Here is an 8,557-nt window from a genome sequence, read left to right on the forward strand (position 1 = left end):
CTGCGCTACAGCGAAACTTCGGCCTTCCCGCTCACCGCCTAATATGCGACGTACCCACCAGGTGGAACTCCACCTTGCATATGCTGGACAGACTGTGCGAGCAGCAGCAGGCCATAGTGGAGTTTCAGCTGCAGCACGCACGGGTCAGTCGTACTGCGGATCAGACACACTTCACCACCAATGACTGGGCCTCCATGCGAGACCTGTGTGCCCTGTTGCGTTGTTTCGAGTACTCCACCAACATGGCCAGTGGCGATGATGCCGTTATCAGCGTTACAATACAACTTCTATGTCTCCTTGAGAAAACACTTCGGGCGATGATGGAAGAGGAGGTGGCCCAGGAGGAAGAGGGGTCATTTTTAGCACTTTCAGGCCAGTCTCTTCGAAGTGACTCAGAGGGAGGTTTTTTGCAACAGCAGAGGCCAGGTACAAATGTGGCCAAACAGGGCCCACTACTGGAGGATGAGGAGGAGGTGGAGGAGGATGAGGATGAAGCATGTTCACAGCGGGGTGGCACCCAAAGCAGCTCGGGCCCATCACTGGTGCGTGGCTGGGGGGAAACACAGGACGATGACGATACGCCTCCCACAGAGGACAGCTTGTCCTTACCTCTGGGCAGCCTGGCACACATGAGCGACTACATGCTGCAGTGCCTGCGCAACGACAGCAGAGTTGCCCACATTTTAACGTGTGCAGACTACTGGGTTGCCACCCTGCTGGATCCCCGGTACAAAGACAATGTGCCCACCTTACTTCCTACACTGGAGCGTGATAGGAAGATGCGCGAGTACAAGCGCACTTTGGTAGACGCGCTACTGAGAGCATTCCCAAATGTAACAGGGGAACCAGTGGAAGCCCAAGGCGAAGGCAGAGGAGGAGCAAGAGGTCGCCAACGCAGCTGTGTCACGGCCAGCTCCTCTGAGGGCAGGGTTAGCATGGCAGAGATGTGGAAAAGTTTTGTCAACACCCCACAGCTAACTGCACCACCACCTGATATGGAACGTGTTAGCAGGAGGCAACATTTCACTAACATGGTGGAACAGTACCTGTGCACACCCCTCCACGTACTGACTGATGGTTCGGCCCCATTCAACTTCTGGGTCTCCAAATTGTCCACGTGGCCAGAGATAGCCTATTATGCCTTGGAGGTGCTGGCCTGCCCGGCGGCCAGCGTTTTGTCTGAACGTGTATTCAGCACGGCAGGGGGCGTCATTACAGACAAACGCAGCCCCCTGTCTACAGCCAATGTGGACAAGCTAACGTTCATAAAAAAGAACCAGGCATGGATCCCACAGGACCTGTCCATCCCTTGTGCAGATTAGATATTAACTACCTCCCCTTAACAATATATTATTCTACTCCAGGGCACTTCCTCATTCAATCCTTTTTTTATTTTCATTTTACCATTATATTGCGGGGCAACCCAAAGTTGAATGAACCTCTCCTCTGTCTGGGTGCCGGGGCCTAAATGTGTGACAGTGGCCTGTTCCAGTGGTGGGTGACGTGAAGCCTGATTCTCTGCTATGACATGAAGACAGATTCTGTGCTGACATAAGGCCAGATTCTCTGTTACGGGACCTCTCTCCTCTGCCTGGGTGCCTGGGCCTAAATGTGTGACAGTGGCCTGTTCCAGTGGTGGTTGACGTGAAGCCTGATTCTCTGCTATGACATGAAGACAGATTCTGTGCTGACATAAGGCCAGATTCTCTGTTACGGGACCTCTCTCCTCTGCCTGGGTGCCTGGGCCTAAATGTTTGACAGTGGCCTGTTCCAGTGGTGGGTGACGTGAAGCCTGATTCTCTGCTATGACATGAAGACAGATTCTGCGCTGACATAAGGCCAGATTCTCTGTTACGGGACCTCTCTCCTCTGCCTGGGTGCCTGGGCCTAAATGTGTGACAGTGGCCTGTTCCAGTGGTGGGTGACGTGAAGCCTGATTCTCTGCTATGACATGAAGACAGATTCTGTGCTGACATAAGGCCAGATTCTCTGTTACGGGACCTCTCTCCTCTGCCTGGGTGCCTGGGCCTAAATGTGTGACAGTGGCCTGTTCCAGTGGTGGGTGACGTGAAGCCTGATTCTCTGCTATGACATTAAGACTGATTCTGCGCTGACATAAGGCCAGATTCTCTGTTACGGGACCTCTCTCCTCTGCCTGGGTGCCTGGGCCTAAATGTGTGACAGTGGCCTGTTCCAGTGGTGGGTGACGTGAAGCCTGATTCTCTGCTATGACATGAAGACAGATTCTGCGCTGACATAAGGCCAGATTCTCTGTAACGGGACCTCTCTCCTCTGCCTGGGTGCCTGGGCCTAAATGTGTGACAGTGGCCTGTTCCAGTGGTGGGTGACATGAAGACTGATTCTGCGCTGACATAAGGCCAGATTCTCTGTTACGGGACCTCTCTCCTCTGCCTGGGCCTAAATGTGTGACAGTGGCCTGTTCCAGTGGTGGGTGACGTGAAGCCTGATTCTCTGCTATGACATGAAGACAGATTCTGTGCTGACATAAGGCCAGATTCTCTGTTACGGGACCTCTCTCCTCTGCCTGGGTGCCTGGGCCTAAATGTGTGACAGTGGCCTGTTCCAGTGGTGGGTGACGTGAAGCCTGATTCTCTGCTATGACATGAAGACAGATTCTGCGCTGACATAAGGCCAGATTCTCTGTTACGGGACCTCTCTCCTCTGCCTGGGTGCCTGTTCCAGTGGTGGGTGACGTGAAGCCTGATTCTCTGCTATGACATGAAGACAGATTCTGTGCTGACATAAGGCCAGATTCTCTGTTACGGGACCTCTCTCCTCTGCCTGGGTGCCTGGGCCTAAATGTGTGACAGTGGCCTGTTCCAGTGGTGGGTGACGTGAAGCCTGATTCTCTGCTATGACATGAAGACAGATTCTGTGCTGACATAAGGCCAGATTCTCTGTTACGGGACCTCTCTCCTCTGTCTGGGTGCCGGGGCCTAAATATGTGACAGTGGCCTGTTCCAGTGGTGGGTGACATGAAGCCAGATTCTCTGCTATGGCATGAAGAGACTGATTCTCTGCTGACATGAAGCCAGATTCTTTGCTATGGCATGAAGAGACTGATTCTCTGCTGACGTGAAGCCAGATTTTCTGCTATGGGACCTCTGTCCAATTGATATTGGGTCATTTTTTATTTTAATTCATTTCCCTATCCACATTTGTTTGCAGGGGATTTACCTACATGTTGCTGCCTTTTGCAGCCCTCTAGCTCTTTCCTGGGCTGTTTTACAGCCTTTTTAGTGCCCAAAAGTTCGGGTCCCCATTGACTTCAATGGGGTTCGGGTTCGGGACGAAGTTCGGCCGAACTTCTCGAACCCGAACATCCAGGTGTTCGCTCAACTCTAATTGTGAGTAAATGTTTTCCACTGTGGAAGGAAGGTTTCCAGTCTTCCTCCCACTGGAAGAACGTCATTGTTTTTGTTGAGTAGTATTGGGATTAAGGAGGAACCCTCTACCCTTACCTCCCTTTTGGGTAATTCCACCTTCCTGATTTACCCTTGCTTCTGTAGGACTGAGATGTATATCGGGGTCCTGGCTTCCGAAAGGACTTGGACTTTTTATTTTTATCCTCTGGAAACCCGTTCTTTTTGTCTACCCTTTCTATATGTCTATAAGTACCAAAATGGGATAGTACAAAGCTTATTTCTTGACGTGATGTCCCCAGACCAAGTTTTAAGCCACAACGCACGTCTGGAGGCATTTGAAAGGGAACTGCCTCTAGCAGCGAATCTAATAGATTCCACCAGAGCATCAGAGACAAACGTAGTTGCCATTTTTAAGAGTGGAATGGACTCCAGAATTTCTTCTCAGGAGTTTTTCATCTTTAGATGGTTCTCTAGTTGGGAGAGGCATAAAAATAGCGATCGAGACACTAGCGGCAATATTTGTAGTGATCAATACAGAAGATACTTACCAGGATTTTTTTTAAAGACCATCTATTTTTCTATCCATAGCGTCCTTAAGTTGCGAGGAATCCTCCAAGGGCAAGAAGTTTTTTTTAAATTACTTTTGCAATGGGTATATCAATTTTCGGGGTATCCCCCCATATTTTGCATTAAAGGCTAGACGATTCTAAAGCTTACGAGATATGTAAAGCCTCTTTTCTTTTTTGCTTTTAGTCCGCCAAACATCTTGTCCTGTATAGAACGAGGTTGGGCTACTTCCTCTACGTCCATTGTCTAATGGACAGCAGAAATGAGAACGTCTAAATCCTTTTTTCCCTCTTCCGCAGGACAAGAAGCAATTTAATCTTCCTCAATATCATCTATTTCTCCCTCTGATCTAATGTTACTAGGGGATTCATCCTCTGAATCTGAGTCCATATCAACTCAAGGTCTTTAAACATGAGGCTGCGGAACAGATTTTGGCATTAATTTGACCACTGAGAAGTGTACTTCCTCCTTTATAATCTTCGTAATGTTAGCTAATAAAGATAGCTGTTCTTTTATCAACGCAGGAGCTGCAAAGTTGTTTAGAGTAAGACTCTGCCAGCTACTTAGCACAAGTAGCTATTCTTTTCACTTTCTTTTTAGGCTCAGAAGGATTTTTATGCAAATCATCTTTATCATATTGAAATTACAAAACAAACTGCTAGCTATGCAGAAATCCAAAGTATTATTACAGGGCCAATACAGCACTCCTGACTTACATGACCCTGGGCAGGAGGTTCTGAACCCGGCACAGACTGACCAGTCACCATGCTAGGCCATCCACACCACGCCAGGCATTCCAGCGTGACCTCTCGCGAGAGGATGTCACCCGGCTTGCAGAAGCGCTCCAAAGCAGCCGAAGTGACACTCCTGGGACCGCCTCCAACATGGCTGCGCCCTGCATGTGGAACGGCGACGGAGAAGGAGAGATGCAGTACGGAGCCGAGAGCTTCTCCAGAGAGGAAGCGGACACCACAACCAGACCCTGCGGCCTCAAAGGGTACTGGTAAGGCCAGGGGACTCCGCCATAAGGGGTGCTAGCCGAGCCCTCCGGTTGAGGGATGGAAGGAGAGGCATAAACCCCCCGATCCTATCCTGGGCTCCTATGCCAAAGCATAAACTTTTTCCCATAAGGCCTCATGCACACGACCATATGTATTTTGCGGTCAGCAAAAAATATGGATGACGTTCGTGTGCATTCCGTATTTTGCGGAACGGAACAGCTGGCCTCTAATAGAACAGTACAATCCTTGTCCGTAATGCGGACAATAATAGGACATGCTCTATTTTATTGCGGAACGGAAATACGAACATACAAGAATTAAAGGTTCCGTATACGGTCCGCAAAAAAAGCCGAGTGGACACGGAAGGAAAATATGTTAGTGTGCATGAGGCCTAACAGGGATCCTCTGTGTTGGCTGCTGACCTGTAAGGGACAGGAAGAACACTGGTGTTGGAGGGGCTTTTAACCTCTCTGTGCTTCCTGTCCCTTTAGAAGTATTTAAGGACATCCTCCATGTGTGCTGTCATGGAGGACGTCCTGGAAATCGGTTTTAGTTGCAAAGGAGTAACCAACTCGATATTAATTCCTGTGGATGTAGAATGGGATGTCATAAAAGCTCATACATCGTAGCTGTAATGTGTAGGGTTCCCAATACTTTTGTCCATATAGTGTATTTAGCATTGGAATGTTGTAAGTGGAGTCCACAACACAAGTGTGAACAAAGCCAAAGGTCACAGAAGAAAGGGAGCTGTATAGCTTAATATGTAATGTAGAGAGAAGGTTTATATTTAAAAGGGTTATCTAACATTATATCAGACATCAAAGAGGGGACAAAACACGGAGGTGACCCTACTTACCTGGTCCTCGCTGCTGGATTCAGGCTGGTGTCCTGATATTAACATCCTGTTGTCGGGGCTGACACACATGCCCTATGCAGCCAAAACGGTTACGTGACACAAGGAAAGCAGGTCACTGTTACGGCTAAAGATTGAATGCAGAGGGCACGTGCATCCCCCCTGTCTGCAGAATCAGAACATCAGGGAGAGCCGGCCAGAGACCAGTATGATCGCTGAGGGACAACTTGGTGAAGTCTGATATATTGGATAACCCTTTTAATGCATTTCTACAAAATATTATGAATCCAGTTGAAAAAGCGGCAGCACACTCTAGTGGCAGACTACAGGTACTGCAATAAATAAGTCAATCCCAACATTTAAGAGTATGGTTCTCTAGAAAGTGCCTATGATAAAGTATAAAACTACAGCAGAAAAAGGGTCATTAGGATGAGGCTTGTAGGGCCAACTGTTGAAGGTCAACTGAGAATTTAGCATGCCAATAAATTCAGTATCTCACAAAATAGTTAGAACATGTCCTATTCTTGTTAGTTTTGCGGACAAGAATAGGCATTGTTGTAATGGATTCACAAAGAAAAGGATACAACACAGACATCATCCGTATTTTTTGCAGATCATTGTTTTCTGGACTGCAAAATACATGCAGTTGTGTGAAGGCACCTAAAGAGATATAGTAGGTCTTTCTGAGAGCTGGTACCAAACAAAGCACACACAGGGCATGGGATTCAACAGACACTTAAAAGAGAATGCTTGTCGCTTAGACCAGTGTTTCCCAACCAGCGTGCCTCCAGCTGTTGCACAACTACAACTCCCAGCATGCCTGGACAGCCAAAGGCTGTCCGGGCATGCCGGGAGTTGTAGTTTTGCAACAGCTGGAGGCACGCTGGTTGGGAAACACTGGCTTAGACCTTGCATCAGGCTAAAGGGAGGTTATATACAGTCAGGCCCATAAATATTGGGATATCGACACAATTCTAACATTTGTGGCTCTATACACCACCACAATGGATTTGAAATGAAACAAACAAGATGTGCTTTAACTACAGACTGTCAGCTGTAATTTGAGGGTATTTACATCCAAATCTGGTGAACGGTGTAGGAATTACAACAGTTTGCATATGTGCCTCCCACTTGTTAAGGGACCTAAAGTAATGGGACAATTAGCTCCTCAGCTGTTCCATGGCCAGGTGTGTGTTATTCCCTCATTAACCCAATTACAATGAGCAGATAAAAGGTCCAGAGTTCATTCCAAGTGTGCTATTTGCATTTGGAATCTGTTGCTGTCAACTCTCAAGATGAGATCCAAAGAGCTGTCACTATCAGTGAAGCAAGCCATCATTAGGCTGAAAAAACCAAACAAACCCATCAGAGAGATAGCAAAAACATTAGGTGTGGCCAAAACAACTGTTTGGAACATTCTTAAAAAGAAGGAACGCACCGGTGAGCTCAGCAACACCAAAAGACCCGGAAGACCACGGAAAACAACTGTGGTGGATGACCGAAGAATTCTTTCCCTGGTGAAAAAAACACCTTCACAACAGTTGGCCAGATCAAGAACACTCTCCAGGAGGTAGGTGTATGTGTGTCAAAGTCATCAATCAAGAGAAGACTTCACCAGAGTGAATACAAAAGGGTTCACCACAAGATGTAAACCATTGGTGAGCCTCAAAAACAGGAAGGCCAGATTAGAGTTTGGCAAACGACATCTAAAACAGCCTTCACAGTTCTGGAACAACATCCTATGAACAGATGAGACCAAGATCCACTTGTAACAGAGTGATGGGAAGGGAAGAGTATGGAGAAGGAAAGGAACTGCTCATGATCCTAAGCATACCACCTCATCAGTGAAGCGTGGTGGTGGTAGTGTCATGGCGTGGGCATGTATGGCTGCCAATGGAACTGGTTCTCTTGTATTTATTGATGATGTGACTGCTGACAAAAGCAGCAGGATGAATTCTGAAGTGTTTCAGGCAATATTATCTGCTCATATTCAGCCAAATGTTTCAGAACTCATTGGATGGCGCTTCACAGTGCAGATGGACAATGACCCAAAGCATACTGCAAAAGCAACCAAAGAGATTTTTAAGGGAAAGAAGTGGAATGTTATGCAATGGCAGAGCATCACCAGAGATGAAACCCAGCGTCTGGTGAGGTCTATGCGTTCCAGACTTCAGGCTGTAATTGACTGCAAAGGATTTGCAACCAAGTATTAAAAAGTGTAAGTTTGATTTATGATTATTATTCTGTCCCATTACCAAGTTGGAGGCACATATGCAAACTGTTGTAATTCCTACACCATTCACCCGATTTGGATGTAAATACCCTCAAATTAAAGGTAACAGTCTGCAGTTAAAGCACATCTTGTTCGTTTCATTTCAAATCCATTGTGGTGATGTATAGAGCCAAAAATGTTAGAATTGTGTTGATGTCCCAATATTTATGGACATGACTGTATATACACGTGCTGGCAGCGCTTTAATCCCAGCGCTAATATTAAAGCTCCAGCAATCTAGCAGGAGCTGTTCAGGTCCCGGCTGACAGGCAGAGCGGGGACCCTGAGGAGAAGACAGGAGCGGTTTATTACTGCTTCTGTCTTCTCCTGTGCCGGCAGGAGGATACCGCTGTTAGTCCCGGTGGTCACGTGACCGCCAGGCGTGTCTAGAGCAGGGGCAAAGCTGTAGGGTCTAAGGAGACCCTGATCAGCTCTGCCTGTGTGTCATTCCCCCTCAGGGGGCTGTTTTCCCCTGTAA

Source organism: Bufo bufo, chromosome 3 (genome assembly GCF_905171765.1).
Source record: "Bufo bufo chromosome 3, aBufBuf1.1, whole genome shotgun sequence".
In the NCBI taxonomy this organism is placed as follows: Eukaryota; Metazoa; Chordata; class Amphibia; order Anura; family Bufonidae; genus Bufo; species Bufo bufo.